The sequence below is a fragment of the Dicentrarchus labrax genome, unplaced genomic scaffold (genome assembly GCF_905237075.1).
Source record: "Dicentrarchus labrax unplaced genomic scaffold, dlabrax2021, whole genome shotgun sequence".
Classification (NCBI taxonomy): domain Eukaryota; kingdom Metazoa; phylum Chordata; class Actinopteri; family Moronidae; genus Dicentrarchus; species Dicentrarchus labrax.
Window position 1 is genome coordinate 5551426 of NW_026136716.1, and position 18974 is coordinate 5570399.

At 40.1% G+C, this 18974-nt stretch overlaps 1 long non-coding RNA gene across 3 annotated transcripts in view; it reads left to right on the forward strand.

The window, feature by feature from the left end:
* The window catches only part of LOC127378538 (uncharacterized), a 184572-nt gene that overhangs the window by 28511 nt on the left and 137087 nt on the right, over positions 1–18974 (forward strand). The window lies entirely within an intron of this gene.

Sequence of the window (18974 nt, forward strand, 5' to 3'; positions counted from 1 at the left end):
TGTGTGTGCGTGTGCGTGTGTGTGTGTGTGAGCTCAGTAGTGCCAATGGAAGAAAAGATCTTTTGTTTTAAAAGCCAAGTTTCAGCGGTTTAAAGGAGCAGTGCAGGCGGGCATAATGTTGGAATATAGTCGGTTGATTTTTAGTCGTAAAACTTAGCAGGTTTTGCGGTTTCAGATCATCTCACTGTTTTGATTTGTTGGACAGGTTATCAGTAACACACCCATCTCTTTTCATGGTTGACATGATAAATGCAGTCTTAAGTGCGCCACAAGTTTGCAGAAATTTACCCACTCTTGTGATTTGTAGGCAGTTTGATATGATTTCTTATGTGTTTTGACTTATTGATGATAGAAGTATTTATTGTGTCGGTAGCATGGTGTCAGTCACCTGGACTGGTCCTCTTGGCTGTCTTTATACCACAGAGGACTTTTTTGTGTCATCCTTGAAATGTTTTATTGTGTTTGATTTAATATCCTCCTCATCATCAAGATAAACCAAACTGGTCCCATATTATTCCCATATTGTGTGTGCAAACAATCAGTTGCACATATGATGGCTCATCTCCCCTTCCTACAAGTATAAAGACATAGCATGGCTTTGTCAACATCTTTCTTCTTTTTTGTATTTCAGTAATTTCCTTGTCAGTGTGATTCATTACGTCCTTCACTGCTTGCTGTGAACTGTTTGACACCTAAAGGAAGACATAGAAGTATCATAGGCTAAAAGCAAATCTGATAAATAAGTAGGACTTGGACCATTAAGCACTTTATGAATGAATTCGAAATATTTATCAACAGTTCAGATGACTGATGTGATGTAAGAAAATTGTGTCATGGCAAATGTTCCTTTCCACTCGGGCTGCAGCTATAATTTATCATTTTTATTGTCGAATAATCTGACGATTATTTTCTTGATTTATCATTTAGTTTACAAAATGTTAAAATAGTGGAAAAATGCTATATGCAATTCACCCAAGCCCATGGTCAGAATCAGAATGAGAATCAGGTTTATTGCCAAGTATGTTTTTACACATACAAGGAATTTGTCTTGGTACATTGGTGCATAAAAAAATCAAAGAAAATCAAGTACTTTTTAAATTTAAAAAAAAGATAGAAAGATCTAAAGCTGTACAAGAATGATATTTCCAATGTGTAAGATAAAAAAAACCCAACAAAGTGCATTAATGTAATGCATATATACAGGGTGGGTTTAAGAGTCAGTGTCAGTGGGGGTTCTGGGCCTTGTTAATGAGGCCAGCTGCAGACGGAAAGAAACTGTTCTTGTGGCGTGAGTGTTTCGAAGAGTCTGTGTCCGGGGTGGGAGGGGTCAGCCACAATCTTGCCTGCACGCCTCAGGGTCCTAGAGACGTACAGGTCCTGGAGGGATGGCAGATTGCGGCCGATCACCTTCTCAGCGGTTCGAATGATACGCTGCAGTCTGCCCTTGTCCTTGGCAGTGGCAGCAGCGTACCAGATGGGGATGGAAGAGGTGAGGATGGACTCGATGATGGCGGTGTAGAAGTGCACCATCATCGTCTTTGGCAGGTTGAAGTACATCCTCTGCTGGGCTTTCTTGGTTAGGGAGCTGATGTTTAGCTCCCACTTGAGGTCCTGGGTAATGATGGTACCCAGGAAGCGGAAGGACTCCACGGAGTCAACACAGGATGATGGGGGCGGGTGGGGCTGGGTACTTCCTGAAGTCCACAACCATCTCCACTTAATTTAGCTCCAGGTTGTTCTGGCTGCACCAGGTCACCAGATGGTCAATCTCCCATCTGTAGGCGGTGTCATCCGTGAACTTCAGGAGCCTGACGGACTGGTGACTGGAGGGGCAGCTGTTTGTGTACAGGGAGAAGAGCAGAGGAGAAAGAACGCAGCCTTGCTGATGGTCCGACAGTCAGAGACGTTTTTCCCCAGCCCACCGTGCTGCTTCCTGTCAGCGTGGTGGTGTAAATATTAAATTTACTACCAAATAAAACAAAGGAAGCAATTCAATTCTCAGATTTGAGAAGTTAAAACCAGAGAGTGTTCTGCTTTTTTTCTTGAGAAATTAAACAATTAATCGATTTATTTTGTGTTCGATCAATGGACTAAATGTCGTGGCTCTAATTTCCACTATACTGTAGACTGGCAGCAAGATGTCAGCTTAGCAGCCTAGATTGATGCCATAAATTACGACAAAGAGCATCTGAACTCCTCGTTGCAGAGGACTCGGAGCACCCTCTGGATTTACGATCTCTTTATTTTGCTGCCAGTGCGCTAAAGTATAGACACTCCCTCTGCATCATCATCAAACATACATTCGATCGCTGTAGCTCACCAGCCAATTATCACATCCACAGGAAATGAATACACACAAATATAGCACATTCTGCACACATGGAACACATGCTGATTGCATAATACTGCCTCATGCATGAAACATTTCATTTTCAAACTTTGTAAATCAAAATAATTTACTCGTAATTAGGATGAAGCTGTTTAAATGTTGTCTTTTGGAATAAGAAGAAGAAGTATATTAGAGAGACTATTACATCTAAGGTCATATGTTGATGTTAATCAAACTTGAATGGTATATCTGTGATGAATTTGGGTCATGTTAGGAACAAATTGAGTGCAGTAAATAAGAACAAAGCCAGTTCAGTCACATAAACATACAAAATAGATGAACTCAGCACGAGAATGTAAATCAACACAGCAGGACACAGGATGAAGTTATTATTGAGGTCAGTGCAGAACCTACAGAAGAAAACACACTCACATTGAATGCACACTGAAATATACCAAACTGAAACAATTACTCAAATGTATTGATTCGTAGATCAACAGGAAATCTGTTTCAATAGTTGATTCATCCTTGAAATCCTATTTCAAGCAAATGTGCCAAACATTTGATGCTTCTAGCTTCTCAAATGTGAGAATCTGATGAGTTTTACATTAAAGTAAACTTCATCTCTGTTTGTTGGTCAACAAAAGGACATTTTCACTATTTTCTGCTATTTTTTTATCGTTTAATCAAGAATATAATCAGCAGATTAATCAGAAATGAGTTGTCATTATTTGAAGTTGTACCAAACATATGATGATGAAAGAGCTTTGCCAGTACAACAGTGATGTTATCTGTAGAAAATAAAGATCTTTTATGGAGGACTTCACATTCAAATGAGCTGTAATTATGTCAATCAAACCTGTCTTCATATGCTGTGTAATACATTATATGTGTATCTGTAAGTGACTCGCGGTACAAATCTCTTTTTCTCCCTCTCGGTCTGTCTCCCATACACACATGTAGGGAGGCGGGGGAAAAAATCTAAGCGTAAATCATTTTGTAGGATAAAAAAAATGGTACATTTCTAATGACCCATTAATCCGGGTTTACATTTCTATGCCCTGCAGGGGTGGAATCATTTAAATGCTCATCACAACTGTAATAAATCAGGGAGGGCGGCAGCAGGAAATCTCTGAGAGTAGAAGTGGTTCAAATCCATGCAAGAGCACGAGAAGCTTTCAGGTTGTTGCTGGTTAACCAACCCCCCCGCCTTCCTTCATCCCAAACTGGCTTGTGTGGCCTCTGGAGGCCTTGTACAGTCGATTACATAAGCTTTTTTCGCAGCAGAATCCCTGCGCACAGGTCTCGGTATCGCTGGCCCCGACGGGACAGAAACCACTTGCGCTGTTGATGTTGACAACATGAGTCCGACCAGTTGAGCTACGGCAGTCGCCTGCCAATCTGTCCTTTTGAGCGAGGATTGAGCTTTTCCAATCTGTCACCCAACCCCAACCCCCTACTATGTGCTTTAATGTTGTAGTTTTTTCCTGTACGATCCAAGGATGGTAACGTTTTCTGTGTTTTGTATGAATGAAAGAATGAGTGAATGAAGAGAATGAATGGAAAAGGCAGTGGACATTGATGGAAATAGCAGGACCACTCTCAATAATACACACTCTGTGTTGTTGGAGCGTTCATGCTTAATTGAATGCTGTAACACATTATTTTTTTCCTTTCATTTCCCTGTCACTCAATAATCCTCAGGAGTCAAAAGGCATTAATCAGCTGCTCGATGGTTTTAGCAGGCGCTGTCTCCTGGAAATCGAGGCTGTGGCTTTTCAAACAGCCGCTGATCATAGCTGCTGGGGTTGCGTGACAAAATACAGAAATAGCTTTTTGCATCCGCTCACAGCTGATTGTGAATAACAGGACTGAGCTGTTTGCTGGCAGATGCATAGATAGATCAGTGCAGATCACTGAGGGCCCCTGGTGGTTCACAGATTTAATCCTCTCGCTCCTCTTTATCAGTAGATGTAGCAGATGTAACAGCAGCACGGTAATGTGATTACAAAGAACAGTAACTGTTATCTGTGTGTTCTGCAAAACACACAAATCAAAGAAGATGCAAACAGACAACAGACTGATAATGGTGTAAAGTGATCACCATCATTTCAGTCACAGATTACCTGAAATAAACAGTTTATCTCAATTCTCCACACACCTAAAGGGTAATTACGTCAAAAGGTAGCGTAGTAATTGTGTTATAATATGACAAATGAAAGTAATGCAGTTGGGGGCGGGGGGCATTGTAATCAATACTGCAACTGAGCTGTTTCTTGTCATTGATATAATAATTAGTCTGTGAGGACACCTGCTGGATGCCAGCAGGAACTGCAAACAGAAATAAAAAGCTGAACCTTAAGCAGCAGCATTTTACGTCTAAATATTAAAAGTTAGTGGGCAAACACAACATGAAAATAAAGTAAAGATTAAAGTTAACAGTGGTAGTAGTAGTAGTAGTAGTAGTAGTAGTACTAGTAGTAGTAGTAGCAGCCTTTCCAAAATTATATTATATACATATATACTATATAGTTGCATGACTCAAAAGCTACAATGCAGTCTAACAAAATGTCACTAAACCACAAATTCTACAGTATAACATCTAACAAACGTTACAAAATAGCCGCTTGTTTTTCACAGTTTGCATTCTTTTGAAGAAACATGTTAAAATGCCAAAGCTTTCTGCAAATTCACTTAATATCCTAGCTGTGTTGATGGCGTTTCTGTGATGTAGTTTGTTTGTTTATGTATTTATTTGTGCCCAGAAAGCTATTGTATTGGTAAAACATTTGTCAGACATGAACATAACTTCTTACATTACGTTGCAAAGAACTAACTAAACTACTAAACTATTAAGTTTTTTGTATAATTATTCATAGCCATTAAACATCATAATAAAGGTCATAAAACATGAATGTAAAACACACCATACAAGCATTGTTTCTTTTCAGGGAGACCATTAAACCTTTCTGTTGCTCATGGTAATAAAATAAAGATTTAACCTCACTAATCCAGGGGTGTCCATGCTATATGAGCCAATTCCAGATTTTTCTAGTGAGCCACTGTTCAGGCATGTCTGGCTACATTTATACTGCAGTTAATTCCTTTGTTCTAACATCATATTTCAGCTCTCCTCTTAGTGTTATGCTTCTTTTTAGTTTTCAACGTTTATCACAAAGTGGTGGATGAGTTGATATTTTCTGGTTTCTAAAAGTTTTCAGGGCCTCTTCTCAGCGTTAATACACACACAGTACACTAGTATATTTATATTCACTATGTGGCAAGAAAGCTGAGGATTTTTGGATGTATAGTGCCATCTTATGGCAAAATGATTCATCTGTCATCATCATCATCATCATCAGTGGACTCAAAATTATGCAAATGTTTAGATTGTGACATACAGTAAATATTAACTCCAAAAAAATTTGCTTTTACTAATAATTCACCGTAAACTTCCTGTGTGCAACAATGTCTAGTCTAGTGGTCGGGTCTTGCAAGACCCTTTTATACCTCTAGAGGGTGCTGTTGTTTTTAAAACAGGAGTTGATTTGAAGCAGCAGGACATGTGAGGTCAGGGATAGAGGGTCACTTCCTTCTTATCTTTATTGTTGGAATTCAAATTGAATTTTTAAGACAAATCACTGTGGGTTGTTTCACCTTGTTGATGTTCTCCTCGAAGAGGTCTTTTCTCTTTAAAGTGCAGACTAAATATTTGGGCAATGCCAACGGTGACACATGGCCCCTTTTCTATTCATTTCAGTGGTATCGGATTTGTTAAGAAACATGTGATGTCAGTGGGACATTCATCCTTGGAATTTTTATTTTTATTCCAATACATAATTTGATTTTGTCAAAACATACAAATGAATGTACAATGAATAAATGTGAAGATGGTGTTATGTAATTGCACCTTGCATTATTTAGTCCTTTTCTATTGAAGGTGGAAAGCTTGTTCAGTTGCTTCTAGGTTGGAAGTATAACTATATAGAAAAACAAATATTCCCTATTATTAACTTCCCAGAGTGTGATGACGTCTTAAAATTCCTTGTTGTTTGATCAAAAGTCCAAAACCCAATGATGTACGATGCTGAAGTGATTACACAACTGTCAAAGTAGTTGCAGAATCATTGGTTCAGCACCACATTTTTGCTTCGTCGTTGGATTCGTACGTAGAGCTGAAGCTCATTTGCAGCCCACCGATGCCAACAAGTGTGTCACCGCTATCTTCAAAAATGCTAAATGAACTCCTGCGGGTAACACGAGGCCATCCTGATGCCTCCTTTTTCTCTCTGTGTCGTACAGTCTGGTAGAAGCTTAAACTGATTGTTGGATTTGGGATTGAAAGAAAAGCTGGCCGAACCACACAGGTGATGACCCCGACTTCTTATCTCTCCTCCCTCCCTCCCATTCATCCGTTCAGCTCCCCCCCCCGATATACCCTATTTCATTTTTCATCATTTTCACCCGCCCTCCCCCCTCCTCTGCTCCTGCTCCGTCCGAGATGAAGATTTGGCTCTCGCTCATCCACTCGGCCCCTGCGCGCCCGCCGTAATTCAATTTTTCCAATCTTTCTAATCTAAAGATTTCGTTTTCATTTTTCTAATACTATCAAGGCAAAAGGGAAGGGGGTGGGGGGTGGAGGATGTGGTGGTGGGCACACAGCTTGGGCACCATTTGTGAATATTACAACCTCGTTTTATTCCTTGTCTTGATTAATAAGAGACTTCTTTGAACCCGTCCCTCCCCCTCTTCTCCCTCATTTCTCTTCATCTCTGTCTCTCTTCTCTCTTTGTCATTTTTGCTGTTCTTTCACAGCTTTTTATCCATCTTTCACTCTTTTCCCTTTTCTTTTTCATCTCTCTTTCCTTTCTATCCCCCTTGAGTCAGGTCCCAAGTCCTAAATCATCACGATTATTTGGCTCTTTGAGGGGCAGCAGAGCGTTTGGGGAGATGTTAAATCCATGATGGATTACGACGTCCAGATTGTCATTTTGAATTAAAGAAAATGATAAGGAAGATATGAAAAAGAAATATAAAAACAATCATAAGTAGATTTTGTTCTCAAGGAGAAACTGTGTTATAATGACAAGAGGGTAAGGGTGGGGGTGGTGGGTGATCTTACTGCATTCAATCAGTGAATATCGGCTCGGCGTGTCCCCTTAAAACCTTCCCCTGGTAAAACGCAGCCGGGCTTAACCGGGACCTGCATCCACTCAATTTAGGCTCTCATCAGGAAAGCACTCGCGGCCATCTTGTTTGTCAGTTTGTGTTATTACTCTCCTCCTTCAACCATCTGAAGAGCAGAGAAGCTTTCTAATAGTTGATTCTGCTGTTTGCGTGCGTGAGACAACAAGCACTTTATCTTCAGTAGGTTGTGTTCACTCTTTCAGGATCATCTTCCAAATGTTTTATTTGTTGAGTCACTCAGTTCCCAAAATCACGTGTTAAAACGTATTTTTAATTCCAGTTTCCATCCAAATGTGAAGAGAAAAATGAATAAATGAGCGTTTCCACCTACCGTCAAATATTCGGAGTTGGATCATCGAGATTGTAGCGCTGCCGCCAACATAAAGGGTCCAGGTTAACCAACTACAGAGTCCGAAAGTGTGCTGTAAAACTCAAACATGTCTGATAAGATTGTAGCTTATAAATGCAGTCCGATAGTGAAACAACATAATATTGAATTAGTCATTAACATTCAGAATTAAAAGAGCCGCTATGTGAAGCCATTTTTTAAAATCTACAAATCTCTACATCATTTGTGGTGGCCGTCGTTTAAAAGACACACTTTTTGCTCATTTAATTGTACTTTGTGTGGGCAGGGAACAGAGCGACGTTCTGCTAACCTTTAAACTAAAATGTTTGCAGTTGCAGATACTGCTTCTAGATAATTTATGTAAAATAAGTCGGACATTTAGAGACACAAGCTCTTGTCCTGTATTTATATCTTTTGATTTGATGGATGGAAACAGCCTGTGTGTGTGTGTTCATGTATGTGTGTAAGATCAAGCTTGTGGTCTGAAGATGGAGGGGGGCGGAAAGTGGGTGAGGATGGGGAAGAGTGGGATTAGTAGAAGAAGACTGCGTGGTCTTTGGGGGGATTATGTCCTCAGGTCACCAAATGTTTGAACTCAGATTATATTTATGATTTTTTTTTCATAATAATGGCATGTGTTCTTACTTTTAATGCAGTGTTCGTCTTCACCTTTGAAATTTGCTCTAAACCCAGCCAGGATGTTGACCGTGTCACCATTTCACTGTATATTGAGTTATGTGTTTGAAGTATAGTGTAGATATATATATATAGTATATAAGTAAGTATATGTGTTAGTATAGTCTGTCCTAAGTCAGGTGCTCCTATGAACACTGAGCAGTTTTAGCTTGCTGCAATCCTGTTCATACTGATTATTAAAAGGTCCCTTACTAATGAGCTTCCAGTGGAGGTGACGGGGGGGACAAACTCAGGTTAAGGCTAAGGTCAAGTTTAGGGTTACACAGTCTGTCGAGGTACAAACAAACTAAACTTCTACTTTTTCTATAAATCATTAGTTGATTCAGGAATCCTGCACCTTAATAATTAATCTATATGCTTTATCTGATTGTGTGAAACTAGGCTGGGGCTCGCTAAAGGAAGAACAGTTTCTAAACTGACTACAGGAAATGTCCACAACACATTTTAAGGTTTAGATTTCCAGAGAAATAAGCTGATCATGTGGGGACATCAGAGAGGGCACAGAGGCTTGCTGATGTAGTTCAAGTTTAATTCCTTTATACTTAGTTTGTGCTTTTATACTGTAGCACTTCTGTGACTAGAACCGAGAGAAGCAGTCAATTCTTTGGTGTTTATCACTGTGAAAATGAACACTTTCTGCTTTTTTTAAAGGAACTTGTGAACTTAGTTGTCAACAACTTGATCCAGTCTAACATATAATTTCACTCTCTTTTCCACTGCTGAAGTAATCTGTAGTGATCCTTAAAGCCATAGCAATATAATCTTCTGAATATATTCATAGCATTTCATTATCATCATATGTTTGCCTCTATTATCCTTATTCAGAGGCTTAGATTCTGTCTGCAACAATGCCTTTTGTCTGTCTTTTCTGTCTCACTCCCTGAGTTTGCTCTCTCAATCTCATATGGACTTGTGCGAGAAAAGGCAGGGGGCAGCAAAAGAGCATTACACGGTAATATGCAGCACCGTGTCCTGCTGTATTATACAGTGCAACAGGCAATGTAAGAGGCTTTGAATAGAAAAACCCTGGAGCGTATTGTTGCGGATAAACAATGTCTAATTGATTAGTGTGTTTTCATTTCAACAGGCAGTGTAGATCCTTCTTTTTGCTATTTCTGACCTTGTGACAAACCTTCTGGAGAGTGATAGGGAAGAGATCCAATAGGATGACAAGTGCTGGATTTGAATGTAAAAAAAAAGCCTACATTTCAGTATTTGTATAGCCGAGTGCCCTGCGAGCACCACTGCCTGCCAACAGATGTCTAAATCTATTTACAATTTAATTACAACAAAATTAAACTTTATGCCATGAAGCAGTTTTTGACACACAAAATCCAAACCAGAGGCAACAAAAGAGGATTTTGAAAAGTCTGGTAGAAGATTTTTGTCAAATTTGTGTCAATGTCGATACAATAATGAGAAATTAAATGAAAAACGAATTTCCTGACTCATTCCAGTCAGGTCAAAAGAAAGAAAAGTGTAGATATAGAAGGCAGTCAGGTAAATATGTGATCCAACTGGCTACAAAATACCTAAATGTTCCGCAGAAAAAGCTGTCTCCGTACATTCACTGGACATTTTATACATTTATTGGACTTACTGTAGCAGTGTTGCAGAAAGTTTGTGTGTGTGCGTGTAGAGATGAGATCAGCAAATTCACTGATACTGAAAATAATTGTTGGTTGCTGCCTTATTTTCCACTTTTATATGACGTATTCTTACCATACGCCTTACATCATTTCCCACTCTTCCTACTGTCTACGCCTTCAGTAATCACGCACAAAGCCAAAGACAGGGAATTCCTCAGTGTCTCTTAATGTTCGCAGTATCTTTGAAAAGAATTGGTGCTGGAGGATATTTGCGTATTATAAACACACATAAGATTCCTGGCATGTCTCGTACTGATTTACCGTGGCACATGCCAATCTGAGTGCTTAACCTTGTTTCAACCCCAATAAAACTCTTTGCAGTTCTCCTTCAGCCCCATTGTTTCACCTCAGACCTGCTTAGCCGCCAACCGACAGCTGCCCACAAGTGTCTTTGTCTGTGTGTGTGTGTGTGTGTGTGTGTGTGTGTGTGTGTGTGTTTTATTTTCCATGTTCTGCTCACCCAGTCCCTCAGCTGACCCCCCGCTGAACCTTGACCGCTGCATGTTCAAAGAAAAACCGCACAAGCTTATTTGTAGTCTGTTTGTGTGTGGACAGACGTGCACGGGAGGCCTGAGATTCTTTGCCTCTGCCGCTTCTCTTTCGTGCCAATTATCAAGCACTTGTTCATATTTTCTCTTTTATTATTTCCCCCTCCTTTTTTGTGTTTGTTTGTCTGAATTTCCTACCTTTCCTCCATGCTTACAAACCAACATGTTTTCTTTTCTTCCTCCTTTTCTGTGTACTAGTAAGCAGCTCCTCTCTGACAATGCCCTGTGTGTCACTTGGTTATTTATAGTATGTGTATGTGTCTCTGAAGAGGGCTCTGATTGGAGCCCTATCCATTTCTTGATAAATGAAATTCCTCGGCCCACTCCGGGGTCTTAACAAGACACTGTGCTGAACATTTAACGCACGTGCACCTGCTCCACACGTCAACGTTTGTCTTCAGTCACATGCATATTTTACCCCAATGCATTCTGAAGATTTCCTCTCCGGTTGCTTGAGTCAAAATGACAACATGCAGAGACACACAGTAAAATAGAGAATAGTTGAGAAACAGTTTTTTAATGTCATTACGTTAAGACTTGTTGTTTACTGTTTATTGCTAGTAATCTTAATGATAAAAGGATTCAGTTCAACAGTTTTGATTATCAATTGTTGCATTTATGTGAGGATTTGCTTCCTCTCTCTGTCTTTGGAAATTAATTAAGTTTTGGACTGTTGATTGTACAAAACAAGCAATTTGAAGACTTCACCATGGACATTGTGATGTGATTGTCAGTAAATAAAATGCCAGAAAATGGTAGAAGATCACAGATTCAGCTATTAATGAAATAAAATAAGAAAACCAGCTGTTTGCTTGGTCGTGTAGCTACTTGCTTTGTCAAACTTGGCATTGGCAATTGTTACCTCCTCATTGTGGAGTAGCAGTGTTGGATTTGAAGAAGTTACGACATATAATGCTACTTGTTTCTGAATGGGTGGCATTTTACAACAATGCCTTGCTTTTGATTGGATTTTTTTCCCCATTGTAATATTGTTTTATCATCCCCATTCACATTAACCTCCTCTTCTGATGTGGTGCCTTCTTCATCCATAAAGGGAATTACTTCTTTTTTTGTTTCTGTCAGGACCGTCATAGAATAGAAACCCTGAACTGAATTTGGTGGCCCGCTCAAGGACACTTCAGTGGGCTGGGTATTTATTTTATCCAAGGCCAGATTTAGCTGTTCTTTTGAGGGGATCAGATAGATCAGTCATTATCAGTTCATAATAAAATTGCCTGGTCCTATCTCACTTGAAGTGCTCTAAACACTAAAGTTGACAGACTTTTGCATGCTATACTTGTTATTGCAACTTTAAGTGTTGCGATAGCATCTCCAGTTAGATTAAACCCGACATCCCTTAAATCCTTTTGAATAGCTGTTTCTTAAGAAAACTTTGATTTCAATAAACGCATACAAAAAAATACCTGAAATATCAGACCCATCATCAAAACCCATCACTGGAATCTGACACAGTACCTTTTGAACGAATATATAAAGAGCCAATCCATGGTACTGACTACAAGAGACAGTATCACAGGGAAAGAGCAAACATAAGAAAGATGAGAGACAAAGGGAGGAGGAAACATAAAAAACGTGTGAGTCGGGGGATGTCAGGAGAGGTGGGTGATGTGGATTAAAATGGAACGGCCCGGGGCTTTACTCCATTTTTGTCTGGTTAAAGGACAAAGTGAGAGAGGGAAGTTAGCTCTTGTGTGTGTGTGTGTGTGTGTGTGTGTGTGTGTGTGTGTGTGTGCAGAGATGAGGGTGTATTATCTGTCCTCGTGTGTGTGTGTGTCAGTTGATAGAACCCCTGGTATTCTTGAAAGGCTCTTATTGACAGACTTAATGCCCTTATTGGACATGAGACGCGTGGCTGACATACTCCCTCAAGTGTGTGTGTGTGTCCAAGCGAATGCCCAAAGTGTGTATTATCTATAAGCATGTATTAATGTGTGTGCGAGCCCCCCTGTTTCTGCCCTGTGTGAGCCTGTATTGATTTACACACCAGAAGTTTCCTCTCTCTGCTGGTTGAGTTTTACCATCGCAGGGTGTCCAGTCGCTGCCCTCAGGATGTCTGATAACACGCAACAGAAGGGGGGGGGGGGACCCAGCCTTTGATGAATAAAAGTTTAAAAGCTTTGATTTTGTGGCTAATGTACACACTGCAAAACTTTTATAATATTAATATAATAATCTCTAAAATCTACATTAGTGCCTTTGATTGCATCTTTGTAGTGGTCTCCTGCTAAAAGATATTTAACCGGCGAGTCATTTTTAAGCCATTTTCACTGCTTTGGTGTCGCCTTTGACAATATGACATTGTTTTAATGACTCTGCACACCTATTGGCTTATCAGGTAACATTAATTGAAAAGCATTGACAGCAACAAAAGATGCGTGTGTCCTCGAATTCTTTTCAATAAATTAATTCCTATTATTCTTTGAAGCTTTGAATCAATCCACTTCTCTTTTATTTTTGGTGCAACTGGCAGGGACTATTGTTCATTAAATTAAATGAGTAAGAGAAAAGGAGACACACAAATCTGAGCGGCTACAAAAAGTTCCTCTGTGGGGAGATGTTTCTTCTGCCAGGCTGATTTTCTCAGAATTTCTCTAACTTCCCTGTGTCACTGATTCAGCATTATGAACAAACCTCACACTGTATGTATGTAAACTGTCCCACTAGGTGGCATGGTGAGGCATTATCACTTACCTGAAGCACCTTTATGCTCCACTGCTGCTGCATTTACTAATTATGTGATGTTAAGCCATTAGTCTCTATCACAAGTAGTCTCAGCCTTTTACCCGCACTCTTTTTTTTTTTTTTTTTTGTCTTGTTTCACTCTGGCTTTCTCTCCTCCTCACCCCTTTTCCTTCCCATTTGAGTGATGAAAAAGTGCAGTCTTGGCGTTTCAGTCTCATATCAAATGCTCATATGCGTAAAGGGAGACAGAGACAAAGATGCCAGCCAGTGTTACACTGTGTGTGTGTGTGTGTGTGTGTGTGTGTGTGTGTGTGTGTGTGTGTGTGTGTGTGTGTGTGTGTGTGTGTGTGTGTGTGTGTGTGTGTGCCAGGAGAACATTGCATTGAAGCACCAGTGAACATCTGGCCTATGTGTCAATGATTGGTTGGGGAAGTTCCTCAGGATATAACACTTGAAAATGTCTTGGCATGTTCTCGACAACAGCAGTGCAGTTTGTGCAGCGAGTGTGTGTGTGTCTGTGTGTCTGTGTGTCTGTGTGTGTATGCTGGTAAGTGATTGTATTTGTGTTGCGTGTCTGTGAAGGATGATTGTATTGAATGTGTGAGAAAACTATTATGTGTCAGTGAGTTTAAGATGATTGTAGTCCTATGTGTGTGTGTGTGTGTGTATGTGTGTGAGAGTGGTGATTGTACAGTACTTGTGTGTAAAATTGTATTTGTGTGTGTGTGTGTGTGTGTGTGTGTGTGTGTGTGTTGGGAGCTTTTACTTCCCACCATTAGCTCTAAACCCTTTTTTGAGCAGGCGGCTGATTCTTCCCTTGATTACTATTTAGACTTCCACTCGTTTACCGAGCGCCATCTCTCCTTTGTTTTATCTCTCCGTTTATACCTTCTGCTAGCTCGTTATTCCTCTTTCTCTGGAATAGTTTTATTTACTTTGCCCATGGTTCATAAGGGTGCTTCTTAGGTTCAACAAGAGGCCAGTAGAAGTTTCTTTTCATGCTTTCTCTCTTCTTCTCCTCTACATTTTCATTCTTCTCTCCTCTGTGACTCTCACACCCCGATCACCTAATACCCTCTAATAGGCTACACATGCATGGTTTTGTACGCCACTGATCTCACATGTGTCTGTTTGTGTTCGCGTGTGCCCGTAAAGGAGGCGGTGGCCCTCGTCAGCGACGTCCGCCCGGTGGTGGCGGCGGGCCGTGGAAGATGCGGCAGGGTTGTTAAAAGTGTTGTTAAGAGAGCGGCTGGCAGCTGTTCCTGACAGGTTGGGGATGGAAGGACAGATGGTGTTTGATTAGCGAACAGACCGCTGATGGAAGGAGGGATGGAGGGAGGAATGAGGGAGGAGGAAATGGATATGAGTTAGGAGGGAAGGTAAAAAGAAGATGGAAGGATGGAGGGATGGATTCTTTGACTTGAGGATGGATGATACATGGAAAAAAGATATAAAACAACGGATGTATAGATGATCGTTAAAAAAAAAAATCGTTAAAAAGTTATTTAACAAATCAGGGATCGCTGGAAGGATAAATGGTTGACTGGATGGCTGGAATATTACATAACAGACATAGGAAAGCTGTAGGATTGAAAAGGGAATGAATGAAAAGGAGTATGACCTGATGGAGAAACGGAAGGATGCAGAGCGTGTCGGGAGGAGGAAGCGAAAACGCTGTCGGGGCAGCTGCTCCAAAAAAACAATTAGCTTCATTCACCTGGGTGCCATCTTAAAGAACTGATGCAAATAAACCTGCAGCGTTGGCTGATTAAAGTCTGTTCAACAAGCTAACAGTGATCGTTGAAGCCAGCGATTGTCCGATTCAATCAGTCGTTTATTTGAATGATGTTTTCAAGGTAATGTGTTCATATGAGCCCTAATTAGAGCTGGATTTAGCTTTCAGGTCAGTCTGAGGTCAGATGGTGCGCTGAGGTTCTTCATCTACATCAAACACTGATGGCAAAATTCATAAGACTGCCAGTGTGCAGCAGAAAAAAAAAGTGCAGACAGAGAAATACATTTATCTCCTGGACTTTACTGACAACAATGTTTAGGGTTCAAAAGATGCAACGATTGCATGATGAACATGCTCGAGCTGACATGTTGTACCATGCTTATGATTCATTTCACTAGACATCAGAGCGGCAACCAGCAGTTTCATTATCCATTAATCTGCTAAGTATTTACTCACTTAATCAACCAATCGTTGGGTCTGTAAAATGAGTGAAAATAGTGAAAAAATTAACATTTGATGCCATCAAAAGTATATAAGATACATTCACTGCTACTTAAGACAGAAGTAAAGCAGTAAATGACATATGACTTTTTTTGTTGATGGACTAATTGATTAATCAACTAGTTGTTCAGCTTTACTGGACAGTGTGCAGAAGCTTTGTCTGTAGTTGTCACTGTACACAGCTGTATACAACAATAAACAGAGTTTGAGCCTAAAGTTCTGCAGGGGCTATTAAAATCTGTCTAATGAACAGTTTACAAATTCCAAACAACCTAAAATAATTAAGCTGAAGATTTTCCACAACTGTTTAAACTTTTCCCTTTTATTTCCCTTAAAACATGGTTTTACATCTGGATAAAGTTATGTCACTGTTCAAGTGTATTGTAACTTTCTCACCCACTGTGTTTATGTGAGTATCGCCTGTTAGAGCAGTACAGTACAGCAGCTTTTGTTAGTTTTCGATTAAATGTTTAATTTGTTTTTGAATTTAATAATATGGATTAATATATCCAAATATAATTTAACAGTCTACAACTGTCATGCTGTAAAGCCCTAAGTGTTTTTGTTATGATAGAAAACTGATAAAAGAAGACAACAACTTTACAAAGAGGGATTTCCATCTAACCCTGATCATTACCAATGATAGATAACGTGGTTAATTAAGAATTAAGTTAAGTTAACTCACACATACTGGTAAACTTCATGTACCCTGTCATTGCCATCTGTTTTTCTCTGCCTTCTTCATGCACGCACATTTCACACTTTTACACAATCATAGCAAAGACGAGGCTCATCCCCTATCAGCATAAGGTACGCTTGGTGTATTTTGTGTGTGCATCCTACACACTGCAAATCCCAGGGGAAAAACACAGGGAGAGTCACAAACGGCATCGGTGAAACTCCTTCTCAAACTGCTATCATAAAAGTCGAAGGCTTAATGTTTAATGTTTTTTTTTTTGTTGAACAGTAAATGATGTCCCAGAAACATAGTTGTTGGTTAATAGAAAGCAGTTACGACACACAAGTCGGGCTGTTTTATGAATATTCTCATTTTTTAAATTGGAATTTTGTTGCTATGGACATCAACTTGTGCTTCTGCCTCATCCCAGGCCATTGCACACATCTACCAATATGGCAGCAAATGTGAATAAAGTGAAAAACACATACACTTTAGCAGCAGTTAACACAGAGAAGACAATTACAGCTATTAGAATTACGTTGAGGAGATGTTTTCTTCCATAATAAACTCTCTCCCTACTCCATAATAATAGCAGCCATTACCCAAGATGTATCACTGTCATGCCATCTCAGCGGACAATAAGTGTGTTTGCGCGTATGACGGGGTGATTGAGAATGAAACAATCAGCAGGCCAACACAAACACAGCTGTTTTATTGTTGCGCTGCTCAGATGTGCTTTCACAGGCAGACGGCGTGTGTGTGTGTGTGTGTGTGTGTGTGTGATCATATAGAGCAAAGAGTGACCCCACCTCCTGTTCAGCCCCTCCTGTTCTAATGAAAAGCTTTGGCAGTATGAGCTAATGCCCCCTCATCTCTCCCGTCTGGATTTTTTGTTGTTCTTAAAGCTGAAATCTGCACCAGTTTTATTTAATGTGTCTCTTATATTCATCTGTGCTTTTGAGTGCTGCATAGCAATAACACCGAGGAGAAACAACTTCACAAACGCCACACTAGATGATCATGATTGCCGTAATTTGAATGTGCTGAATGTTCATTTCTGCCTTTCTTCAAAGAAGTTAGTGACAAACTTTGTTAAAAAGCTTTATAGTCTTCATTTGTTTGTTGTTCCCTACCTGAAATATTCTCATTTTTTTCTCTAAAACAATCCCTAAATTGCTTGAAGAGGCACTCCAGCGATCTCACTTGCGAGAGACAGATTACAAAACCTTTCTGTTGAGTGGGGATCCAGCTGTTTCTCTCTTGATAGCATTTCTGGTGGCTCATCTCAGAGTTTCAGCTCGTATCTGGTCCGCTTCCAATACTAGCGCTCTTTTTTTTCTTCAAAATTTAAAGTCTATTTACCTCAGGACATGGAAAACCATTTAATTGTTGTTATTATTATTATTATGTAAGCTATGTGAGGCCAGGGGTTGTCTGTGCAATAAAAACTGAATGACTGTAGGTGATAGCGGAAACACTAAGTTTGATTATGACGCTGACAAATAAAGTCTCGAGTTGGTGCTCTCGTCAGTATCTTCTTAATAGCTTGCATGTTATTCATTTAAATGAAACCAACCTTATAAAAACTAAAACCACAATATAACCTTTAGTTTTTTTAGTATTTGTTGCAATATTGATTAGGCCACCATACATTCTCTTATGTGCAGGTTACCACACAAAACTAAGATGGTGAACGTGATAAACATGAGGATCTTAGCTCTGTGAGCATGTTAGCATGCTGAAATTAGCATTTGGCTCAAGGCCAGCCTCACAGAGCTGCTAGTATGGCTGTGGACTGTTTGTGGTGCCATTTATTTGTCTGTCTCTCAGCAGGATTACAGAGAAACTGCTGGCCCAATTTTCATGAAACTTGGTTTAACGCTGTAGCATAGGCCAAGGAAGAAACCATCACATTTTGGAGCAGATACACAAATCATTTTTTGCTGTTGTTAACACTGGTGTCTATGGCAGAATAGTTCATGATCTGTCATGATTAAAGTGATGAATGACTTTATTATAGTTTGATTCCCATCAGACTTCTTCAAAGAGGAAACAAATATTACAGAAACTGTCACCAGGGTGCAAACTACAGGGGAACCATGGGGGAGCTTGACTCCTTTAATGAGAGCCCCTGAACACGGTTTGTGAAATTTGGGGAGGGGTTCTAAAATATTGAGACACACACACACACACACACACACACACACACACACACCTGGTTAAATAAAATGAGATGTAAGCTCCCACCATAAAACCATTGTATAGTTGGCCCACACTGGTCATCACAAATGCTAATGCTCTGTGTGCACGTAAGAGAAAGAGAGCGCGAGAGAGGGGACAAAAAAAGACAGGCACATTGAGTGCTGGCACTTTATGTCATGCTGGTGATGGTGGTTGGCATTGTGTAATGCCAGTTAGCGTTTGGCGCCAGCACACAGAGGGCATGGTGTGTGTTTGTGAGTGTTGGGGAGGTAAGTGGTGTGAGAGGAGGACAGAAATAATACCTATGAGAAAGGAAGCAAAGAGGAGAGATAAAATGGGCAATAGTAGAGAGTAATGGATGAAGGGGTGAAAGAGGATGAGCAGAGGAGGGATAGA